Below are 25,569 nucleotides of genomic sequence, written 5' to 3'. Positions count from 1 at the left end.
CCATTTAATTTCCATGTTTTCTAAAAGTTCTATCATTTGCTCACATCGAATAGACTTTCAGAATACAATCAATAAATTAATGTTTCACTCTACCCGTGTTAGATTTGTGATATTTATGAATACACTTGACAGAAAAAGATTTGATCAACAGTCATGAAAGTGGTCCCACCGAGATTTGAACTCGGATCCTTGGATTCAAAGTCCAAAGTGCTAACCATTACACCATGGAACCTCCCATGTGACAAGGGAGCAAATTGCTGCAGCAATGTGTACATTTCAAAGTTTTTAATGTTCTACAGTCAAAGACCAACAGAATGTTATTACTTTTCTATTCTGTTCAACTTTTGCATATTGAACTATGTTAGGGAAGGATGTTGCCCAGAGGACTCAAGTAACGCTATCACTCTGTTGAACAGTACTTTTTATGTGAGATACGATTTTGCAATAAAATATAAGATTCCCCCGTGAATGCAATCTCTTCTCTCAAAATGAAAAGCTCAACCTGGTACAGGTGGTTTGATGGTATCATGCTTAGCACTCTAGACTCTGAAAACCGGGATCTGAGTACAAATCACAGTGGGACTTATCTAAACTTTACGATTTTCTTTTCCATTCAGTTCTTAGAATTATTAATTGGAAAAACATCTCATTTACTTATAAACTTGTACATATCCACTTTACACGTATGTATCTCCCTATATCTTGCTATATGTCTCTGTATATTTATAGGACAACATAAACACATACATTATAAAAATGCATATAATTAGTAGAGGTGAAAATAATGAAAAGTTGTTGCCTCTCCACATTTGAAACATGAGCTTCTTCTCCTTACTCTTCTATATGTCATGAAATTGAGATAGTCACTTTTTACTCAATTTTGATCTAACAATATAGTTGATTTATACAAAGCATATCATATGATTTGTGAATAATCTTAAAAGAGAAAATTAGATCAGTACCTGTGAGGCCTCCAAGCAAAAGCTTATGTTTCACGATTGCAGATCGACTGTTGAAAATCAGCATGAAAAACGTTTTATTTCACAATTTCCATACTAATATACAAAAAACATTTGTACTATCTGAATGATACCGTCATTGTGGTTCTCTAGGTTTGATTTAAGAACACTTCTCTTTCAAAATGTGCTAAATTCGCCTTATCAATAGCGCAGAAAGCTTCAAAAAGGGATGCTGGGAATCAGGCCTCTGAAATGCATTTCAGAAAAACAGGATAGGATTTCTTAATGTCACACTATTTTGTGTAGGAATGTGATGTAAACGTATTATAATGTTCGTATTTCTGTAACGTGTTCAAGCTGATGGACGTTTTGAAAGGAATCAATAATTGTCTCTTTCAACCTACTGGTGTTGGATTTGAGCTATCAATAAACAAAGGTGACAGAAATAGAAAAGGTCAAGAGTAATAAAATAGTACCCCCAAGATTTGGACTGGTACCTTTGCATGCAAAGTCCAACGTGCCAATCATTGCTCTTTGGCGCAGCCCATTTGAGAGACAAAGAAATGGGTGTATTAGTTTGGAAATGTAAAATGTTTTAATATGTTACAGTCAAAGATGATCATTATGATATAACTTGCCTATCCTGATAAACGTTTGCATATTTAACACTGTTAAGGAGAATGTATCTGAACAGAATCAAATCACATTATAGCTCTTTACACTATGAGCATTCAACAGAGATATCGTTTCATCAATGTAAGAAATGCCCCGCACTAATGCGCTCTCTTTTGTCTCAATGGAAAAATGACTCATGTATGGGAGGGTTCCATGGTGTAATGGTTAGCACTCTGGACTCTGAATCCAGCGATCCAAGTCCAAGCTCGGTGGGACCTGTATGAATTATGAGATTTACTATTTCACCCATTTCTTAGAATTTGGTCTTGGAAAAACATAACGTCAATGTTTTATACTGATACTTATCAACGTATAAGTATGCATCTATGTATACATAGCTATATCCGTCTAGATAGCGATAAGACTATATAAAGAAATCAATTATTCATAAACATATGTATTGAAGCTGAAAACTAAAAACTGTTGTTTCCCATCCACAATTTAAACGTTAGGTTCATTTCCTCTCTCATCTATATGACCAGTAATGAGATAGTTAATTTTTGCTGATTTCTTATATGACAACATGCTTGACTTACACAGTGCATTTAATTGTGAATTTCTTTGAAAGAGAAATTCAGATTATTACCTTTGACACGTCTTTCGAAAGATTTTACTTTATGGTTATGGATTTACTTTAGAAAATCAGAGTGTAAATATATGTGTGTCTGAATTTCACGATTGTTATTCAAAACGTCATATCTTCTGTCCCCATAATACACAATTTGATTCCTCAAGTTTTGTTTTAATGAAGGATTTCCAATTAAAAAGTTCCATCTTCCCCTTATCAATAACAGTAAGATTTAAGAAAGTAATATCTTGCATCAGCCCCCTGTGATGAGTTTGAGAAAACAGAGTCAGTTCGCAAAATGTCTCATTATTTTGAGCCATTTAATTTCCATGTTTTCTAAAAGTTCTATCATTTGCTCACATCGAATAGACTTTCAGAATACAATCAATAAATTAATGTTTCACTCTACCCGTGTTAGATTTGTGATATTTATGAATACACTTGACAGAAAAAGATTTGATCAACAGTCATGAAAGTGGTCCCACCGAGATTTGAACTCGGATCCTTGGATTCAAAGTCCAAAGTGCTAACCATTACACCATGGAACCTCCCATGTGACAAGGGAGCAAATTGCTGCAGCAATGTGTACATTTCAAAGTTTTTAATGTTCTACAGTCAAAGACCAACAGAATGTTATTACTTTTCTATTCTGTTCAACTTTTGCATATTGAACTATGTTAGGGAAGGATGTTGCCCAGAGGACTCAAGTAACGCTATCACTCTGTTGAACAGTACTTTTTATGTGAGATACGATTTTGCAATAAAATATAAGATTCCCCCGTGAATGCAATCTCTTCTCTCAAAATGAAAAGCTCAACCTGGTACAGGTGGTTTGATGGTATCATGCTTAGCACTCTAGACTCTGAAAACCGGGATCTGAGTACAAATCACAGTGGGACTTATCTAAACTTTACGATTTTCTTTTCCATTCAGTTCTTAGAATTATTAATTGGAAAAACATCTCATTTACTTATAAACTTGTACATATCCACTTTACACGTATGTATCTCCCTATATCTTGCTATATGTCTCTGTATATTTATAGGACAACATAAACACATACATTATAAAAATGCATATAATTAGTAGAGGTGAAAATAATGAAAAGTTGTTGCCTCTCCACATTTGAAACATGAGCTTCTTCTCCTTACTCTTCTATATGTCATGAAATTGAGATAGTCACTTTTTACTCAATTTTGATCTAACAATATAGTTGATTTATACAAAGCATATCATATGATTTGTGAATAATCTTAAAAGAGAAAATTAGATCAGTACCTGTGAGGCCTCCAAGCAAAAGCTTATGTTTCACGATTGCAGATCGACTGTTGAAAATCAGCATGAAAAACGTTTTATTTCACAATTTCCATACTAATATACAAAAAACATTTGTACTATCTGAATGATACCGTCATTGTGGTTCTCTAGGTTTGATTTAAGAACACTTCTCTTTCAAAATGTGCTAAATTCGCCTTATCAATAGCGCAGAAAGCTTCAAAAAGGGATGCTGGGAATCAGGCCTCTGAAATGCATTTCAGAAAAACAGGATAGGATTTCTTAATGTCACACTATTTTGTGTAGGAATGTGATGTAAACGTATTATAATGTTCGTATTTCTGTAACTTGTTCAAGCTGATGGACGTTTTGAAAGGAATCAATAATTGTCTCTTTCAACCTACTGGTGTTGGATTTGAGCTATCAATAAACAAAGGTGACAGAAATAGAAAAGGTCAAGAGTAATAAAATAGTACCCCCAAGATTTGGACTGGTACCTTTGCATGCAAAGTCCAACGTGCCAATCATTGCTCTTTGGCGCAGCCCATTTGAGAGACAAAGAAATGGGTGTATTAGTTTGGAAATGTAAAATGTTTTAATATGTTACAGTCAAAGATGATCATTATGATATAACTTGCCTATCCTGATAAACGTTTGCATATTTAACACTGTTAAGGAGAATGTATCTGAACAGAATCAAATCACATTATAGCTCTTTACACTATGAGCATTCAACAGAGATATCGTTTCATCAATGTAAGAAATGCCCCGCACTAATGCGCTCTCTTTTGTCTCAATGGAAAAATGACTCATGTATGGGAGGGTTCCATGGTGTAATGGTTAGCACTCTGGACTCTGAATCCAGCGATCCAAGTCCAAGCTCGGTGGGACCTGTATGAATTATGAGATTTACTATTTCACCCATTTCTTAGAATTTGGTCTTGGAAAAACATAACGTCAATGTTTTATACTGATACTTATCAACGTATAAGTATGCATCTATGTATACATAGCTATATCCGTCTAGATAGCGATAAGACTATATAAAGAAATCAATTATTCATAAACATATGTATTGAAGCTGAAAACTAAAAACTGTTGTTTCCCATCCACAATTTAAACGTTAGGTTCATTTCCTCTCTCATCTATATGACCAGTAATGAGATAGTTAATTTTTGCTGATTTCTTATATGACAACATGCTTGACTTACACAGTGCATTTAATTGTGAATTTCTTTGAAAGAGAAATTCAGATTATTACCTTTGACACGTCTTTCGAAAGATTTTACTTTATGGTTATGGATTTACTTTAGAAAATCAGAGTGTAAATATATGTGTGTCTGAATTTCACGATTGTTATTCAAAACGTCATATCTTCTGTCCCCATAATACACAATTTGATTCCTCAAGTTTTGTTTTAATGAAGGATTTCCAATTAAAAAGTTCCATCTTCCCCTTATCAATAACAGTAAGATTTAAGAAAGTAATATCTTGCATCAGCCCCCTGTGATGAGTTTGAGAAAACAGAGTCAGCTCGCAAAATGTCTCATTATTTTGAGCCATTTAATTTCCATGTTTTCTAAAAGTTCTATCATTTGCTCACATCGAATAGACTTTCAGAATACAATCAATAAATTAATGTTTCACTCTACCCGTGTTAGATTTGTGATATTTATGAATACACTTGACAGAAAAAGATTTGATCAACAGTCATGAAAGTGGTCCCACCGAGATTTGAACTCGGATCCTTGGATTCAAAGTCCAAAGTGCTAACCATTACACCATGGAACCTCCCATGTGACAAGGGAGCAAATTGCTGCAGCAATGTGAACATTTCAAAGTTTTTAATGTTCTACAGTCAAAGACCAACAGAATGTTATTACTTTTCTATTCTGTTCAACTTTTGCATATTGAACTATGTTAGGGAAGGATGTTGCCCAGAGGACTCAAGTAACGCTATCACTCTGTTGAACAGTACTTTTTATGTGAGATACGATTTTGCAATAAAATATAAGATTCCCCCGTGAATGCAATCTCTTCTCTCAAAATGAAAAGCTCAACCTGGTACAGGTGGTTTGATGGTATCATGCTTAGCACTCTAGACTCTGAAAACCGGGATCTGAGTACAAATCACAGTGGGACTTATCTAAACTTTACGATTTTCTTTTCCATTCAGTTCTTAGAATTATTAATTGGAAAAACATCTCATTTACTTATAAACTTGTACATATCCACTTTACACGTATGTATCTCCCTATATCTTGCTATATGTCTCAGTATATTTATAGGACAACATAAACACATACATTATAAAAATGCATATAATTAGTAGAGGTGAAAATAATGAAAAGTTGTTGCCTCTCCACATTTGAAACATGAGCTTCTTCTCCTTACTCTTCTATATGTCATGAAATTGAGATAGTCACTTTTTACTCAATTTTGATCTAACAATATAGTTGATTTATACAAAGCATATCATATGATTTGTGAATAATCTTAAAAGAGAAAATTAGATCAGTACCTGTGAGGCCTCCAAGCAAAAGCTTATGTTTCACGATTGCAGATCGACTGTTGAAAATCAGCATGAAAAACGTTTTATTTCACAATTTCCATACTAATATACAAAAAACATTTGTACTATCTGAATGATACCGTCATTGTGGTTCTCTAGGTTTGATTTAAGAACACTTCTCTTTCAAAATGTGCTAAATTCGCCTTATCAATAGCGCAGAAAGCTTCAAAAAGGGATGCTGGGAATCAGGCCTCTGAAATGCATTTCAGAAAAACAGGATAGGATTTCTTAATGTCACACTATTTTGTGTAGGAATGTGATGTAAACGTATTATAATGTTTGTATTTCTGTAACTTGTTCAAGCTGATGGACGTTTTGAAAGGAATCAATAATTGTCTCTTTCAACCTACTGGTGTTGGATTTGAGCTATGAATAAACAAAGGTGACAGAAATAGAAAAGGTCAAGAGTAATAAAATAGTACCCCCAAGATTTGGACTGGTACCTTTGCATGCATAGTCCAACGTGCCAATCATTGCTCTTTGGCGCAGCCCATGTGAGAGACAAAGAAATGGGTGTATTAGTTTGCAAATGTAAAATGTTTTAATATGTTACAGTCAAAGATGATCATTATGATATAACTTGCCTATCCTGATAAACGTTTGCATATTTAACACTGTTAAGGAGAATGTATCTGAACAGAATCAAATCACATTATAGCTCTTTACACTATGAGCATTCAACAGAGATATCGTTTCATCAATGTAAGAAATGCCCCCGCACTAATGCGCTCTCTTTTGTCTCAATGGAAAAATGACTAATGTATGGGAGGGTTCCATGGTGTAATGGTTAGCACTCTGGACTCTGAATCCAGCGATCCGAGTTCAAATCTCGGTGGGACCTGCTTGAATTATGAGATTTACTATTTCACCCATTTCTTAGAATTTGGTCTTGGAAAAACATAACGTCAATTTTTTATACTGATACTTATCAACGTATAAGTATGCATCTATGTATACATAGCTATATCCGTCTAGATAGCGATAAGACTATATAAAGAAATCAATTATTCATAAACATATGTATTGAAGCTGAAAACTAAAAACTGTTGTTTCCCATCCACAATTTAAACGTTAGGTTCATTTCCTCTCTCATCTATATGACCAGTAATGAGATAGTTAATTTTTGCTGATTTCTTATATGACAACATGCTTGACTTACACAGTGCATTTAATTGTGAATTTCTTTGAAAGAGAAATTCAGATTATTACCTTTGACACGTCTTTCGAAAGATATTACTTTATGGTTATGGATTTACTTTAGAAAATCAGAGTGTAAATATATGTGTGTCTGAATTTCACGATTGTTATTCAAAACGTCATATCTTCTGTCCCCATAATACACAATTTGATTCCTCAAGTTTTGTTTTAATGAAGGATTTCCAATTAAAAAGTTCCATCTTCCCCTTATCAATAACAGTAAGATTTAAGAAAGTAATATCTTGCATCAGCCCCCTGTGATGAGTTTGAGAAAACAGAGTCAGCTCGCAAAATGTCTCATTATTTTGAGCCATTTAATTTCCATGTTTTCTAAAAGTTCTATCATTTGCTCACATCGAATAGACTTTCAGAATACAATCAATAAATTAATGTTTCACTCTACACGTGTTAGATTTGTGATATTTATGAATACACTTGACAGAAAAAGATTTGATCAACAGTCATGAAAGTGGTCCCACCGAGATTTGAACTCGGATCCTTGGATTCAAAGTCCAAAGTGCTAACCATTACACCATGGAACCTCCCATGTGACAAGGGAGCAAATTGCTGCAGCAATGTGAACATTTCAAAGTTTTTAATGTTCTACAGTCAAAGACCAACAGAATGTTATTACTTTTCTATTCTGTTCAACTTTTGCATATTGAACTATGTTAGGGAAGGATGTTGCCCAGAGGACTCAAGTAACGCTATCACTCTGTTGAACAGTACTTTTTCTGTGAGATACGATTTTGCAATAAAATATAAGATTCCCCCGTGAATGCAATCTCTTCTCTCAAAATGAAAAGCTCAACCTGGTACAGGTGGTTTGATGGTATCATGCTTAGCACTCTAGACTCTGAAAACCGGGATCTGAGTACAAATCACAGTGGGACTTATCTAAACTTTACGATTTTCTTTTCCATTCAGTTCTTAGAATTATTAATTGGAAAAACATCTCATTTACTTATAAACTTGTACATATCCACTTTACACGTATGTATCTCCCTATATCTTGCTATATGTCTCTGTATATTTATAGGACAACATAAACACATACATTACAAAAATGCATATAATAAGTAGAGGTGAAAATAATGAAAAGTTGTAATGTCACACTATTTTGTGTAGGAATGTGATGTAAACGTATTATAATGTTTGTATTTCTGTAACTTGTTCAAGCTGATGGACGTTTTGAAAGGAATCAATAATTGTCTCTTTCAACCTACTGGTGTTGGATTTGAGCTATCAATAAACAAAGGTGACAGAAATAGAAAAGGTCAAGAGTAATAAAATAGTACCCCCAAGATTTGGACTGGTACCTTTGCATGCATAGTCCAACGTGCCAATCATTGCTCTTTGGCGCAGCCCATGTGAGAGACAAAGAAATGGGTGTATTAGTTTGCAAATGTAAAATGTTTTAATATGTTACAGTCAAAGATGATCATTATGATATAACTTGCCTATCCTGATAAACGTTTGCATATTTAACACTGTTAAGGAGAATGTATCTGAACAGAATCAAATCACATTATAGCTCTTTACACTATGAGCATTCAACAGAGATATCGTTTCATCAATGTAAGAAATGCCCCGCACTAATGCGCTCTCTTTTGTCTCAATGGAAAAATGACTCATGTATGGGAGGGTTCCATGGTGTAATGGTTAGCACTCTGGACTCTGAATCCAGCGATCCAAGTCCAAGCTCGGTGGGACCTGCTTGAATTATGAGATTTACTATTTCACCCATTTCTTAGAATTTGGTCTTGGAAAAACATAACGTCAATGTTTTATACTGATACTTATCAACGTATAAGTATGCATCTATGTATACATAGCTATATCCGTCTAGATAGCGATAAGACTATATAAAGAAATCAATTATTCATAAACATATGTATTGAAGCTGAAAACTAAAAACTGTTGTTTCCCATCCACAATTTAAACGTTAGGTTCATTTCCTCTCTCATCTATATGACCAGTAATGAGATAGTTAATTTTTGCTGATTTCTTATATGACAACATGCTTGACTTACACAGTGCATTTAATTGTGAATTTCTTTGAAAGAGAAATTCAGATTATTACCTTTGACACGTCTTTCGAAAGATATTACTTTATGGTTATGGATTTACTTTAGAAAATCAGAGTGTAAATATATGTGTGTCTGAATTTCACGATTGTTATTCAAAACGTCATATCTTCTGTCCCCATAATACACAATTTGATTCCTCAAGTTTTGTTTTAATGAAGGATTTCCAATTAAAAAGTTCCATCTTCCCCTTATCAATAACAGTAAGATTTAAGAAAGTAATATCTTGCATCAGCCCCCTGTGATGAGTTTGAGAAAACAGAGTCAGCTCGCAAAATGTCTCATTATTTTGAGCCATTTAATTTCCATGTTTTCTAAAAGTTCTATCATTTGCTCACATCGAATAGACTTTCAGAATACAATCAATAAATTAATGTTTCACTCTACACGTGTTAGATTTGTGATATTTATGAATACACTTGACAGAAAAAGATTTGATCAACAGTCATGAAAGTGGTCCCACCGAGATTTGAACTCGGATCCTTGGATTCAAAGTCCAAAGTGCTAACCATTACACCATGGAACCTCCCATGTGACAAGGGAGCAAATTGCTGCAGCAATGTGAACATTTCAAAGTTTTTAATGTTCTACAGTCAAAGACCAACAGAATGTTATTACTTTTCTATTCTGTTCAACTTTTGCATATTGAACTATGTTAGGGAAGGATGTTGCCCAGAGGACTCAAGTAACGCTATCACTCTGTTGAACAGTACTTTTTCTGTGAGATACGATTTTGCAATAAAATATAAGATTCCCCCGTGAATGCAATCTCTTCTCTCAAAATGAAAAGCTCAACCTGGTACAGGTGGTTTGATGGTATCATGCTTAGCACTCTAGACTCTGAAAACCGGGATCTGAGTACAAATCACAGTGGGACTTATCTAAACTTTACGATTTTCTTTTCCATTCAGTTCTTAGAATTATTAATTGGAAAAACATCTCATTTACTTATAAACTTGTACATATCCACTTTACACGTATGTATCTCCCTATATCTTGCTATATGTCTCTGTATATTTATAGGACAACATAAACACATACATTACAAAAATGCATATAATTAGTAGAGGTGAAAATAATGAAAAGTTGTTGCCTCTCCACATTTGAAACATGAGCTTCTTCTCCTTACTCTTCTATATGTCATGAAATTGAGATAGTCACTTTTTACTCAATTTTGATCTAACAATATAGTTGATTTATACAAAGCATATCATATGATTTGTGAATAATCTTAAAAGAGAAAATTAGATCAGTACCTGTGAGGCCTCCAAGCAAAAGCTTATGTTTCACGATTGCAGATCGACTGTTGAAAATCAGCATGAAAAACGTTTTATTTCACAATTTCCATACTAATATACAAAAAACATTTGTACTATCTGAATGATACCGTCATTGTGGTTCTCTAGGTTTGATTTAAGAACACTTCTCTTTCAAAATGTGCTAAATTCGCCTTATCAATAGCGCAGAAAGCTTCAAAAAGGGATGCTGGGAATCAGGCCTCTGAAATGCATTTCAGAAAAACAGGATAGGATTTCTTAATGTCACACTATTTTGTGTAGGAATGTGATGTAAACGTATTATAATGTTTGTATTTCTGTAACTTGTTCAAGCTGATGGACGTTTTGAAAGGAATCAATAATTGTCTCTTTCAACCTACTGGTGTTGGATTTGAGCTATCAATAAACAAAGGTGACAGAAATAGAAAAGGTCAAGAGTAATAAAATAGTACCCCCAAGATTTGGACTGGTACCTTTGCATGCAAAGTCCAACGTGCCAATCATTGCTCTTTGGCGCAGCCCATTTGAGAGACAAAGAAATGGGTGTATTAGTTTGGAAATGTAAAATGTTTTAATATGTTACAGTCAAAGATGATCATTATGATATAACTTGCCTATCCTGATAAACGTTTGCATATTTAACACTGTTAAGGAGAATGTATCTGAACAGAATCAAATCACATTATAGCTCTTTACACTATGAGCATTCAACAGAGATATCGTTTCATCAATGTAAGAAATGCCCCGCACTAATGCGCTCTCTTTTGTCTCAATGGAAAAATGACTCATGTATGGGAGGGTTCCATGGTGTAATGGTTAGCACTCTGGACTCTGAATCCAGCGATCCAAGTCCAAGCTCGGTGGGACCTGTATGAATTATGAGATTTACTATTTCACCCATTTCTTAGAATTTGGTCTTGGAAAAACATAACGTCAATGTTTTATACTGATACTTATCAACGTATAAGTATGCATCTATGTATACATAGCTATATCCGTCTAGATAGCGATAAGACTATATAAAGAAATCAATTATTCATAAACATATGTATTGAAGCTGAAAACTAAAAACTGTTGTTTCCCATCCACAATTTAAACGTTAGGTTCATTTCCTCTCTCATCTATATGACCAGTAATGAGATAGTTAATTTTTGCTGATTTCTTATATGACAACATGCTTGACTTACACAGTGCATTTAATTGTGAATTTCTTTGAAAGAGAAATTCAGATTATTACCTTTGACACGTCTTTCGAAAGATTTTACTTTATGGTTATGGATTTACTTTAGAAAATCAGAGTGTAAATATATGTGTGTCTGAATTTCACGATTGTTATTCAAAACGTCATATCTTCTGTCCCCATAATACACAATTTGATTCCTCAAGTTTTGTTTTAATGAAGGATTTCCAATTAAAAAGTTCCATCTTCCCCTTATCAATAACAGTAAGATTTAAGAAAGTAATATCTTGCATCAGCCCCCTGTGATGAGTTTGAGAAAACAGAGTCAGCTCGCAAAATGTCTCATTATTTTGAGCCATTTAATTTCCATGTTTTCTAAAAGTTCTATCATTTGCTCACATCGAATAGACTTTCAGAATACAATCAATAAATTAATGTTTCACTCTACCCGTGTTAGATTTGTGATATTTATGAATACACTTGACAGAAAAAGATTTGATCAACAGTCATGAAAGTGGTCCCACCGAGATTTGAACTCGGATCCTTGGATTCAAAGTCCAAAGTGCTAACCATTACACCATGGAACCTCCCATGTGACAAGGGAGCAAATTGCTGCAGCAATGTGTACATTTCAAAGTTTTTAATGTTCTACAGTCAAAGACCAACAGAATGTTATTACTTTTCTATTCTGTTCAACTTTTGCATATTGAACTATGTTAGGGAAGGATGTTGCCCAGAGGACTCAAGTAACGCTATCACTCTGTTGAACAGTACTTTTTATGTGAGATACGATTTTGCAATAAAATATAAGATTCCCCCGTGAATGCAATCTCTTCTCTCAAAATGAAAAGCTCAACCTGGTACAGGTGGTTTGATGGTATCATGCTTAGCACTCTAGACTCTGAAAACCGGGATCTGAGTACAAATCACAGTGGGACTTATCTAAACTTTACGATTTTCTTTTCCATTCAGTTCTTAGAATTATTAATTGGAAAAACATCTCATTTACTTATAAACTTGTACATATCCACTTTACACGTATGTATCTCCCTATATCTTGCTATATGTCTCTGTATATTTATAGGACAACATAAACACATACATTATAAAAATGCATATAATTAGTAGAGGTGAAAATAATGAAAAGTTGTTGCCTCTCCACATTTGAAACATGAGCTTCTTCTCCTTACTCTTCTATATGTCATGAAATTGAGATAGTCACTTTTTACTCAATTTTGATCTAACAATATAGTTGATTTATACAAAGCATATCATATGATTTTTGAATAATCTTAAAAGAGAAAATTAGATCAGTACCTGTGAGGCCTCCAAGCAAAAGCTTATGTTTCACGATTGCAGATCGACTGTTGAAAATCAGCATGAAAAACTTTTTATTTCACAATTTCCATACTAATATACAAAAAACATTTGTACTATCTGAATGATACCGTCATTGTGGTTCTCTAGGTTTGATTTAAGAACACTTCTCTTTCAAAATGTGCTAAATTCGCCTTATCAATAGCGCAGAAAGCTTCAAAAAGGGATGCTGGGAATCAGGCCTCTGAAATGCATTTCAGAAAAACAGGATAGGATTTCTTAATGTCACACTATTTTGTGTAGGAATGTGATGTAAACGTATTATAATGTTTGTATTTCTGTAACTTGTTCAAGCTGATGGACGTTTTGAAAGGAATCAATAATTGTCTCTTTCAACCTACTGGTGTTGGATTTGAGCTATCAATAAACAAAGGTGACAGAAATAGAAAAGGTCAAGAGTAATAAAATAGTACCCCCAAGATTTGGACTGGTACCTTTGCATGCAAAGTCCAACGTGCCAATCATTGCTCTTTGGCGCAGCCCATTTGAGAGACAAAGAAATGGGTGTATTAGTTTGGAAATGTAAAATGTTTTAATATGTTACAGTCAAAGATGATCATTATGATATAACTTGCCTATCCTGATAAACGTTTGCATATTTAACACTGTTAAGGAGAATGTATCTGAACAGAATCAAATCACATTATAGCTCTTTACACTATGAGCATTCAACAGAGATATCGTTTCATCAATGTAAGAAATGCCCCGCACTAATGCGCTCTCTTTTGTCTCAATGGAAAAATGACTCATGTATGGGAGGGTTCCATGGTGTAATGGTTAGCACTCTGGACTCTGAATCCAGCGATCCAAGTCCAAGCTCGGTGGGACCTGTATGAATTATGAGATTTACTATTTCACCCATTTCTTAGAATTTGGTCTTGGAAAAACATAACGTCAATGTTTTATACTGATACTTATCAACGTATAAGTATGCATCTATGTATACATAGCTATATCCGTCTAGATAGCGATAAGACTATATAAAGAAATCAATTATTCATAAACATATGTATTGAAGCTGAAAACTAAAAACTGTTGTTTCCCATCCACAATTTAAACGTTAGGTTCATTTCCTCTCTCATCTATATGACCAGTAATGAGATAGTTAATTTTTGCTGATTTCTTATATGACAACATGCTTGACTTACACAGTGCATTTAATTGTGAATTTCTTTGAAAGAGAAATTCAGATTATTACCTTTGACACGTCTTTCGAAAGATTTTACTTTATGGTTATGGATTTACTTTAGAAAATCAGAGTGTAAATATATGTGTGTCTGAATTTCACGATTGTTATTCAAAACGTCATATCTTCTGTCCCCATAATACACAATTTGATTCCTCAAGTTTTGTTTTAATGAAGGATTTCCAATTAAAAAGTTCCATCTTCCCCTTATCAATAACAGTAAGATTTAAGAAAGTAATATCTTGCATCAGCCCCCTGTGATGAGTTTGAGAAAACAGAGTCAGCTCGCAAAATGTCTCATTATTTTGAGCCATTTAATTTCCATGTTTTCTAAAAGTTCTATCATTTGCTCACATCGAATAGACTTTCAGAATACAATCAATAAATTAATGTTTCACTCTACCCGTGTTAGATTTGTGATATTTATGAATACACTTGACAGAAAAAGATTTGATCAACAGTCATGAAAGTGGTCCCACCGAGATTTGAACTCGGATCCTTGGATTCAAAGTCCAAAGTGCTAACCATTACACCATGGAACCTCCCATGTGACAAGGGAGCAAATTGCTGCAGCAATGTGTACATTTCAAAGTTTTTAATGTTCTACAGTCAAAGACCAACAGAATGTTATTACTTTTCTATTCTGTTCAACTTTTGCATATTGAACTATGTTAGGGAAGGATGTTGCCCAGAGGACTCAAGTAACGCTATCACTCTGTTGAACAGTACTTTTTATGTGAGATACGATTTTGCAATAAAATATAAGATTCCCCCGTGAATGCAATCTCTTCTCTCAAAATGAAAAGCTCAACCTGGTACAGGTGGTTTGATGGTATCATGCTTAGCACTCTAGACTCTGAAAACCGGGATCTGAGTACAAATCACAGTGGGACTTATCTAAACTTTACGATTTTCTTTTCCATTCAGTTCTTAGAATTATTAATTGGAAAAACATCTCATTTACTTATAAACTTGTACATATCCACTTTACACGTATGTATCTCCCTATATCTTGCTATATGTCTCTGTATATTTATAGGACAACATAAACACATACATTATAAAAATGCATATAATTAGTAGAGGTGAAAATAATGAAAAGTTGTTGCCTCTCCACATTTGAAACATGAGCTTCTTCTCCTTACTCTTCTATATGTCATGAAATTGAGATAGTCACTTTTTACTCAATTTTGATCTAACAATATAGTTGATTTATACAAAGCATATCATATGATTTTTGAATAATCTTAAAAGAGAAAATTAGATCAGTACCTGTGAGGCCTCCAAGCAAAAGCTTATGTTTCACGATTGCAGATCGACTGTTGAAAATCAGCATGAAAAACTTTTTATTTCACAATTTCCATACTAATATACAAAAAACATTTGTACTATCTGAATGATACCGTCATTGTGGTTCTCTAGGTTTGATTTAAGAACACTTCTCTTTCAAAATGTGCTAAATTCGCCTTATCAATAGCGCAGAAAGCTTCAAAAAGGGATGCTGGGAATCAGGCCTCTGAAATGCATTTCAGAAAAACAGGATAGGATTTCTTAATGTCACACTATTTTGTGTAGGAATGTGATGTAAACGTATTATAATGTTTGTATTTCTGTAACTTGTTCAAGCTGATGGACGTTTTGAAAGGAATCAATAATTGTCTCTTTCAACCTACTGGTGTTGGATTTGAGCTATCAATAAACAAAGGTGACAGAAATAGAAAAGGTCAAGAGTAATAAAATAGTACCCCCAAGATTTGGACTGGTACCTTTGCATGCAAAGTCCAACGTGCCAATCATTGCTCTTTGGCGCAGCCCATTTGAGAGACAAAGAAATGGGTGTATTAGTTTGGAAATGTAAAATGTTTTAATATGTTACAGTCAAAGATGATCATTATGATATAACTTGCCTATCCTGATAAACGTTTGCATATTTAACACTGTTAAGGAGAATGTATCTGAACAGAATCAAATCACATTATAGCTCTTTACACTATGAGCATTCAACAGAGATATCGTTTCATCAATGTAAGAAATGCCCCGCACTAATGCGCTCTCTTTTGTCTCAATGGAAAAATGACTCATGTATGGGAGGGTTCCATGGTGTAATGGTTAGCACTCTGGACTCTGAATCCAGCGATCCAAGTCCAAGCTCGGTGGGACCTGTATGAATTATGAGATTTACTATTTCACCCATTTCTTAGAATTTGGTCTTGGAAAAACATAACGTCAATGTTTTATACTGATACTTATCAACGTATAAGTATGCATCTATGTATACATAGCTATATCCGTCTAGATAGCGATAAGACTATATAAAGAAATCAATTATTCATAAACATATGTATTGAAGCTGAAAACTAAAAACTGTTGTTTCCCATCCACAATTTAAACGTTAGGTTCATTTCCTCTCTCATCTATATGACCAGTAATGAGATAGTTAATTTTTGCTGATTTCTTATATGACAACATGCTTGACTTACACAGTGCATTTAATTGTGAATTTCTTTGAAAGAGAAATTCAGATTATTACCTTTGACACGTCTTTCGAAAGATTTTACTTTATGGTTATGGATTTACTTTAGAAAATCAGAGTGTAAATATATGTGTGTCTGAATTTCACGATTGTTATTCAAAACGTCATATCTTCTGTCCCCATAATACACAATTTGATTCCTCAAGTTTTGTTTTAATGAAGGATTTCCAATTAAAAAGTTCCATCTTCCCCTTATCAATAACAGTAAGATTTAAGAAAGTAATATCTTGCATCAGCCCCCTGTGATGAGTTTGAGAAAACAGAGTCAGCTCGCAAAATGTCTCATTATTTTGAGCCATTTAATTTCCATGTTTTCTAAAAGTTCTATCATTTGCTCACATCGAATAGACTTTCAGAATACAATCAATAAATTAATGTTTCACTCTACCCGTGTTAGATTTGTGATATTTATGAATACACTTGACAGAAAAAGATTTGATCAACAGTCATGAAAGTGGTCCCACCGAGATTTGAACTCGGATCCTTGGATTCAAAGTCCAAAGTGCTAACCATTACACCATGGAACCTCCCATGTGACAAGGGAGCAAATTGCTGCAGCAATGTGTACATTTCAAAGTTTTTAATGTTCTACAGTCAAAGACCAACAGAATGTTATTACTTTTCTATTCTGTTCAACTTTTGCATATTGAACTATGTTAGGGAAGGATGTTGCCCAGAGGACTCAAGTAACGCTATCACTCTGTTGAACAGTACTTTTTCTGTGAGATACGATTTTGCAATAAAATATAAGATTCCCCCGTGAATGCAATCTCTTCTCTCAAAATGAAAAGCTCAACCTGGTACAGGTGGTTTGATGGTATCATGCTTAGCACTCTAGACTCTGAAAACCGGGATCTGAGTACAAATCACAGTGGGACTTATCTAAACTTTACGATTTTCTTTTCCATTCAGTTCTTAGAATTATTAATTGGAAAAACATCTCATTTACTTATAAACTTGTACATATCCACTTTACACGTATGTATCTCCCTATATCTTGCTATATGTCTCTGTATATTTATAGGACAACATAAACACATACATTACAAAAATGCATATAATTAGTAGAGGTGAAAATAATGAAAAGTTGTTGCCTCTCCACATTTGAAACATGAGCTTCTTCTCCTTACTCTTCTATATGTCATGAAATTGAGATAGTCACTTTTTACTCAATTTTGATCTAACAATATAGTTGATTTATACAAAGCATATCATATGATTTGTGAATAATCTTAAAAGAGAAAATTAGATCAGTACCTGTGAGGCCTCCAAGCAAAAGCTTATGTTTCACGATTGCAGATCGACTGTTGAAAATCAGCATGAAAAACGTTTTATTTCACAATTTCCATACTAATATACAAAAAACATTTGTACTATCTGAATGATACCGTCATTGTGGTTCTCTAGGTTTGATTTAAGAACACTTCTCTTTCAAAATGTGCTAAATTCGCCTTATCAATAGCGCAGAAAGCTTCAAAAAGGGATGCTGGGAATCAGGCCTCTGAAATGCATTTCAGAAAAACAGGATAGGATTTCTTAATGTCACACTATTTTGTGTAGGAATGTGATGTAAACGTATTATAATGTTTGTATTTCTGTAACTTGTTCAAGCTGATGGACGTTTTGAAAGGAATCAATAATTGTCTCTTTCAACCTACTGGTGTTGGATTTGAGCTATCAATAAACAAAGGTGACAGAAATAGAAAAGGTCAAGAGTAATAAAATAGTACCCCCAAGATTTGGACTGGTACCTTTGCATGCAAAGTCCAACGTGCCAATCATTGCTCTTTGGCGCAGCCCATTTGAGAGACAAAGAAATGGGTGTATTAGTTTGGAAATGTAAAATGTTTTAATATGTTACAGTCAAAGATGATCATTATGATATAACTTGCCTATCCTGATAAACGTTTGCATATTTAACACTGTTAAGGAGAATGTATCTGAACAGAATCAAATCACATTATAGCTCTTTACACTATGAGCATTCAACAGAGATATCGTTTCATCAATGTAAGAAATGCCCCGCACTAATGCGCTCTCTTTTGTCTCAATGGAAAAATGACTCATGTATGGGAGGGTTCCATGGTGTAATGGTTAGCACTCTGGACTCTGAATCCAGCGATCCAAGTCCAAGCTCGGTGGGACCTGTATGAATTATGAGATTTACTATTTCACCCATTTCTTAGAATTTGGTCTTGGAAAAACATTACGTCAATGTTTTATACTGATACTTATCAACGTATAAGTATGCATCTATGTATACATAGCTATATCCGTCTAGATAGCGATAAGACTATATAAAGAAATCAATTATTCATAAACATATGTATTGAAGCTGAAAACTAAAAACTGTTGTTTCCCATCCACAATTTAAACGTTAGGTTCATTTCCTCTCTCATCTATATGACCAGTAATGAGATAGTTAATTTTTGCTGATTTCTTATATGACAACATGCTTGACTTACACAGTGCATTTAATTGTGAATTTCTTTGAAAGAGAAATTCAGATTATTACCTTTGACACGTCTTTCGAAAGATTTTACTTTATGGTTATGGATTTACTTTAGAAAATCAGAGTGTAAATATATGTGTGTCTGAATTTCACGATTGTTATTCAAAACGTCATATCTTCTGTCCCCATAATACACAATTTGATTCCTCAAGTTTTGTTTTAATGAAGGATTTCCAATTAAAAAGTTCCATCTTCCCCTTATCAATAACAGTAAGATTTAAGAAAGTAATATCTTGCATCAGCCCCCTGTGATGAGTTTGAGAAAACAGAGTCAGCTCGCAAAATGTCTCATTATTTTGAGCCATTTAATTTCCATGTTTTCTAAAAGTTCTATCATTTGCTCACATCGAATAGACTTTCAGAATACAATCAATAAATTAATGTTTCACTCTACCCGTGTTAGATTTGTGATATTTATGAATACACTTGACAGAAAAAGATTTGATCAACAGTCATGAAAGTGGTCCCACCGAGATTTGAACTCGGATCCTTGGATTCAAAGTCCAAAGTGCTAACCATTACACCATGGAACCTCCCATGTGACAAGGGAGCAAATTGCTGCAGCAATGTGAACATTTCAAAGTTTTTAATGTTCTACAGTCAAAGACCAACAGAATGTTATTACTTTTCTATTCTGTTCAACTTTTGCATATTGAACTATGTTAGGGAAGGATGTTGCCCAGAGGACTCAAGTAACGCTATCACTCTGTTGAACAGTACTTTTTATGTGAGATACGATTTTGCAATAAAATATAAGATTCCCCCGTGAATGCAATCTCTTCTCTCAAAATGAAAAGCTCAACCTGGTACAGGTGGTTTGATGGTATCATGCTTAGCACTCTAGACTCTGAAAACCGGGATCTGAGTACAAATCACAGTGGGACTTATCTAAACTTTACGATTTTCTTTTCCATTCAGTTCTTAGAATTATTAATTGGAAAAACATCTCATTTACTTATAAACTTGTACATATCCACTTTACACGTATGTATCTCCCTATATCTTGCTATATGTCTCAGTATATTTATAGGACAACATAAACACATACATTATAAAAATGCATATAATTAGTAGAGGTGAAAATAATGAAAAGTTGTTGCCTCTCCACATTTGAAACATGAGCTTCTTCTCCTTACTCTTCTATATGTCATGAAATTGAGATAGTCACTTTTTACTCAATTTTGATCTAACAATATAGTTGATTTATACAAAGCATATCATATGATTTGTGAATAATCTTAAAAGAGAAAATTAGATCAGTACCTGTGAGGCCTCCAAGCAAAAGCTTATGTTTCACGATTGCAGATCGACTGTTGAAAATCAGCATGAAAAACGTTTTATTTCACAATTTCCATACTAATATACAAAAAACATTTGTACTATCTGAATGATACCGTCATTGTGGTTCTCTAGGTTTGATTTAAGAACACTTCTCTTTCAAAATGTGCTAAATTCGCCTTATCAATAGCGCAGAAAGCTTCAAAAAGGGATGCTGGGAATCAGGCCTCTGAAATGCATTTCAGAAAAACAGGATAGGATTTCTTAATGTCACACTATTTTGTGTAGGAATGTGATGTAAACGTATTATAATGTTTGTATTTCTGTAACTTGTTCAAGCTGATGGACGTTTTGAAAGGAATCAATAATTGTCTCTTTCAACCTACTGGTGTTGGATTTGAGCTATGAATAAACAAAGGTGACAGAAATAGAAAAGGTCAAGAGTAATAAAATAGTACCCCCAAGATTTGGACTGGTACCTTTGCATGCATAGTCCAACGTGCCAATCATTGCTCTTTGGCGCAGCCCATGTGAGAGACAAAGAAATGGGTGTATTAGTTTGCAAATGTAAAATGTTTTAATATGTTACAGTCAAAGATGATCATTATGATATAACTTGCCTATCCTGATAAACGTTTGCATATTTAACACTGTTAAGGAGAATGTATCTGAACAGAATCAAATCACATTATAGCTCTTTACACTATGAGCATTCAACAGAGATATCGTTTCATCAATGTAAGAAATGCCCCCGCACTAATGCGCTCTCTTTTGTCTCAATGGAAAAATGACTAATGTATGGGAGGGTTCCATGGTGTAATGGTTAGCACTCTGGACTCTGAATCCAGCGATCCGAGTTCAAATCTCAGTGGGACCTGCTTGAATTATGAGATTTACTATTTCACCCATTTCTTAGAATTTGGTCTTGGAAAAACATAACGTCAATTTTTTATACTGATACTTATCAACGTATAAGTATGCATCTATGTATACATAGCTATATCCGTCTAGATAGCGATAAGACTATATAAAGAAATCAATTATTCATAAACATATGTATTGAAGCTGAAAACTAAAAACTGTTGTTTCCCATCCACAATTTAAACGTTAGGTTCATTTCCTCTCTCATCTATATGACCAGTAATGAGATAGTTAATTTTTGCTGATTTCTTATATGACAACATGCTTGACTTACACAGTGCATTTAATTGTGAATTTCTTTGAAAGAGAAATTCAGATTATTACCTTTGACACGTCTTTCGAAAGATATTACTTTATGGTTATGGATTTACTTTAGAAAATCAGAGTGTAAATATATGTGTGTCTGAATTTCACGATTGTTATTCAAAACGTCATATCTTCTGTCCCCATAATACACAATTTGATTCCTCAAGTTTTGTTTTAATGAAGGATTTCCAATTAAAAAGTTCCATCTTCCCCTTATCAATAACAGTAAGATTTAAGAAAGTAATATCTTGCATCAGCCCCCTGTGATGAGTTTGAGAAAACAGAGTCAGCTCGCAAAATGCCTCATTATTTTGAGCCATTTAATTTCCATGTTTTCTAAAAGTTCTATCATTTGCTCACATCGAATAGACTTTCAGAATACAATCAATAAATTAATGTTTCACTCTACACGTGTTAGATTTGTGATATTTATGAATACACTTGACAGAAAAAGATTTGATCAACAGTCATGAAAGTGGTCCCACCGAGATTTGAACTCGGATCCTTGGATTCAAAGTCCAAAGTGCTAACCATTACACCATGGAACCTCCCATGTGACAAGAGAGCAAATTGCTGCAGCAATGTGAACATTTCAAAGTTTTTAATGTTCTACAGTCAAAGACCAACAGAATGTTATTACTTTTCTATTCTGTTCAACTTTTGCATATTGAACTATGTTAGGGAAGGATGTTGCCCAGAGGACTCAAGTAACGCTATCACTCTGTTGAACAGTACTTTTTCTGTGAGATACGATTTTGCAATAAAATATAAGATTCCCCCGTGAATGCAATCTCTTCTCTCAAAATGAAAAGCTCAACCTGGTACAGGTGGTTTGATGGTATCATGCTTAGCACTCTAGACTCTGAAAACCGGGATCTGAGTACAAATCACAGTGGGACTTATCTAAACTTTACGATTTTCTTTTCCATTCAGTTCTTAGAATTATTAATTGGAAAAACATCTCATTTACTTATAAACTTGTACATATCCACTTTACACGTATGTATCTCCCTATATCTTGCTATATGTCTCTGTATATTTATAGGACAACATAAACACATACATTACAAAAATGCATATAATAAGTAGAGGTGAAAATAATGAAAAGTTGTAATGTCACACTATTTTGTGTAGGAATGTGATGTAAACGTATTATAATGTTTGTATTTCTGTAACTTGTTCAAGCTGATGGACGTTTTGAAAGGAATCAATAATTGTCTCTTTCAACCTACTGGTGTTGGATTTGAGCTATCAATAAACAAAGGTGACAGAAATAGAAAAGGTCAAGAGTAATAAAATAGTACCCCCAAGATTTGGACTGGTACCTTTGCATGCATAGTCCAACGTGCCAATCATTGCTCTTTGGCGCAGCCCATGTGAGAGACAAAGAAATGGGTGTATTAGTTTGCAAATGTAAAATGTTTTAATATGTTACAGTCAAAGATGATCATTATGATATAACTTGCCTATCCTGATAAACGTTTGCATATTTAACACTGTTAAGGAGAATGTATCTGAACAGAATCAAATCACATTATAGCTCTTTACACTATGAGCATTCAACAGAGATATCGTTTCATCAATGTAAGAAATGCCCCGCACTAATGCGCTCTCTTTTGTCTCAATGGAAAAATGACTCATGTATGGGAGGGTTCCATGGTGTAATGGTTAGCACTCTGGACTCTGAATCCAGCGATCCAAGTCCAAGCTCGGTGGGACCTGCTTGAATTATGAGATTTACTATTTCACCCATTTCTTAGAATTTGGTCTTGGAAAAACATAACGTCAATGTTTTATACTGATACTTATCAACGTATAAGTATGCATCTATGTATACATAGCTATATCCGTCTAGATAGCGATAAGACTATATAAAGAAATCAATTATTCATAAACATATGTATTGAAGCTGAAAACTAAAAACTGTTGTTTCCCATCCACAATTTAAACGTTAGGTTCATTTCCTCTCTCATCTATATGACCAGTAATGAGATAGTTAATTTTTGCTGATTTCTTATATGACAACATGCTTGACTTACACAGTGCATTTAATTGTGAATTTCTTTGAAAGAGAAATTCAGATTATTACCTTTGACACGTCTTTCGAAAGATTTTACTTTATGGTTATGGATTTACTTTAGAAAATCAGAGTGTAAATATATGTGTGTCTGAATTTCACGATTGTTATTCAAAACGTCATATCTTCTGTCCCCATAATACACAATTTGATTCCTCAAGTTTTGTTTTAATGAAGGATTTCCAATTAAAAAGTTCCATCTTCCCCTTATCAATAACAGTAAGATTTAAGAAAGTAATATCTTGCATCAGCCCCCTGTGATGAGTTTGAGAAAACAGAGTCAGCTCGCAAAATGTCTCATTATTTTGAGCCATTTAATTTCCATGTTTTCTAAAAGTTCTATCATTTGCTCACATCGAATAGACTTTCAGAATACAATCAATAAATTAATGTTTCACTCTACCCGTGTTAGATTTGTGATATTTATGAATACACTTGACAGAAAAAGATTTGATCAACAGTCATGAAAGTGGTCCCACCGAGATTTGAACTCGGATCCTTGGATTCAAAGTCCAAAGTGCTAACCATTACACCATGGAACCTCCCATGTGACAAGGGAGCAAATTGCTGCAGCAATGTGAACATTTCAAAGTTTTTAATGTTCTACAGTCAAAGACCAACAGAATGTTATTACTTTTCTATTCTGTTCAACTTTTGCATATTGAACTATGTTAGGGAAGGATGTTGCCCAGAGGACTCAAGTAACGCTATCACTCTGTTGAACAGTACTTTTTCTGTGAGATACGATTTTGCAATAAAATATAAGATTCCCCCGTGAATGCAATCTCTTCTCTCAAAATGAAAAGCTCAACCTGGTACAGGTGGTTTGATGGTATCATGCTTAGCACTCTAGACTCTGAAAACCGGGATCTGAGTACAAATCACAGTGGGACTTATCTAAACTTTACGATTTTCTTTTCCATTCAGTTCTTAGAATTATTAATTGGAAAAACATCTCATTTACTTATAAACTTGTACATATCCACTTTACACGTATGTATCTCCCTATATCTTGCTATATGTCTCTGTATATTTATAGGACAACATAAACACATACATTACAAAAATGCATATAATTAGTAGAGGTGAAAATAATGAAAAGTTGTTGCCTCTCCACATTTGAAACATGAGCTTCTTCTCCTTACTCTTCTATATGTCATGAAATTGAGATAGTCACTTTTTACTCAATTTTGATCTAACAATATAGTTGATTTATACAAAGCATATCATATGATTTGTGAATAATCTTAAAAGAGAAAATTAGATCAGTACCTGTGAGGCCTCCAAGCAAAAGCTTATGTTTCACGATTGCAGATCGACTGTTGAAAATCAGCATGAAAAACGTTTTATTTCACAATTTCCATACTAATATACAAAAAACATTTGTACTATCTGAATGATACCGTCATTGTGGTTCTCTAGGTTTGATTTAAGAACACTTCTCTTTCAAAATGTGCTAAATTCGCCTTATCAATAGCGCAGAAAGCTTCAAAAAGGGATGCTGGGAATCAGGCCTCTGAAATGCATTTCAGAAAAACAGGATAGGATTTCTTAATGTCACACTATTTTGTGTAGGAATGTGATGTAAA

The 25,569-nt window shown here is 34.0% G+C and overlaps 13 non-coding genes across 13 annotated transcripts; 2 read left to right on the top strand and 11 right to left on the bottom strand.

The window, feature by feature from the left end:
- Positions 1 to 160: 160 nt before the first annotated feature.
- On the bottom strand, positions 161 to 232 carry TRNAQ-UUG (transfer RNA glutamine (anticodon UUG)). The gene has a single exon. It is a non-coding gene; the product is annotated as a tRNA-Gln (tRNA).
- A 2,446-nt stretch (positions 233 to 2,678) lies between these two features.
- Positions 2,679 to 2,750, bottom strand: TRNAQ-UUG (transfer RNA glutamine (anticodon UUG)). Its single transcript has one exon. It is a non-coding gene; the product is annotated as a tRNA-Gln (tRNA).
- A 2,446-nt stretch (positions 2,751 to 5,196) lies between these two features.
- On the bottom strand, positions 5,197 to 5,268 carry TRNAQ-UUG (transfer RNA glutamine (anticodon UUG)). Its single transcript has one exon. It is a non-coding gene; the product is annotated as a tRNA-Gln (tRNA).
- A 1,550-nt stretch (positions 5,269 to 6,818) lies between these two features.
- On the top strand, positions 6,819 to 6,890 carry TRNAQ-CUG (transfer RNA glutamine (anticodon CUG)). Its single transcript has one exon. It is a non-coding gene; the product is annotated as a tRNA-Gln (tRNA).
- An 826-nt stretch (positions 6,891 to 7,716) lies between these two features.
- On the bottom strand, positions 7,717 to 7,788 carry TRNAQ-UUG (transfer RNA glutamine (anticodon UUG)). Its single transcript has one exon. It is a non-coding gene; the product is annotated as a tRNA-Gln (tRNA).
- Positions 7,789 to 9,787: 1,999 nt separating this feature from the next.
- Positions 9,788 to 9,859, bottom strand: TRNAQ-UUG (transfer RNA glutamine (anticodon UUG)). Its single transcript has one exon. It is a non-coding gene; the product is annotated as a tRNA-Gln (tRNA).
- A 2,446-nt stretch (positions 9,860 to 12,305) lies between these two features.
- Positions 12,306 to 12,377, bottom strand: TRNAQ-UUG (transfer RNA glutamine (anticodon UUG)). The gene has a single exon. It is a non-coding gene; the product is annotated as a tRNA-Gln (tRNA).
- A 2,446-nt stretch (positions 12,378 to 14,823) lies between these two features.
- On the bottom strand, positions 14,824 to 14,895 carry TRNAQ-UUG (transfer RNA glutamine (anticodon UUG)). Its single transcript has one exon. It is a non-coding gene; the product is annotated as a tRNA-Gln (tRNA).
- A 2,446-nt stretch (positions 14,896 to 17,341) lies between these two features.
- TRNAQ-UUG (transfer RNA glutamine (anticodon UUG)) lies at positions 17,342 to 17,413 on the bottom strand. Its single transcript has one exon. It is a non-coding gene; the product is annotated as a tRNA-Gln (tRNA).
- Positions 17,414 to 19,859: 2,446 nt separating this feature from the next.
- On the bottom strand, positions 19,860 to 19,931 carry TRNAQ-UUG (transfer RNA glutamine (anticodon UUG)). The gene has a single exon. It is a non-coding gene; the product is annotated as a tRNA-Gln (tRNA).
- A 1,550-nt stretch (positions 19,932 to 21,481) lies between these two features.
- TRNAQ-CUG (transfer RNA glutamine (anticodon CUG)) lies at positions 21,482 to 21,553 on the top strand. Its single transcript has one exon. It is a non-coding gene; the product is annotated as a tRNA-Gln (tRNA).
- An 826-nt stretch (positions 21,554 to 22,379) lies between these two features.
- TRNAQ-UUG (transfer RNA glutamine (anticodon UUG)) lies at positions 22,380 to 22,451 on the bottom strand. Its single transcript has one exon. It is a non-coding gene; the product is annotated as a tRNA-Gln (tRNA).
- A 1,999-nt stretch (positions 22,452 to 24,450) lies between these two features.
- TRNAQ-UUG (transfer RNA glutamine (anticodon UUG)) lies at positions 24,451 to 24,522 on the bottom strand. The gene has a single exon. It is a non-coding gene; the product is annotated as a tRNA-Gln (tRNA).
- Positions 24,523 to 25,569: the final 1,047 nt, after the last annotated feature.

Source organism: Lissotriton helveticus, chromosome 4_1 (assembly GCF_964261635.1).
Source record: "Lissotriton helveticus chromosome 4_1, aLisHel1.1, whole genome shotgun sequence".
In the NCBI taxonomy this organism is placed as follows: Eukaryota; Metazoa; Chordata; class Amphibia; order Caudata; family Salamandridae; genus Lissotriton; species Lissotriton helveticus.
This window is presented reverse-complemented; position numbering and strand designations above follow the sequence as displayed.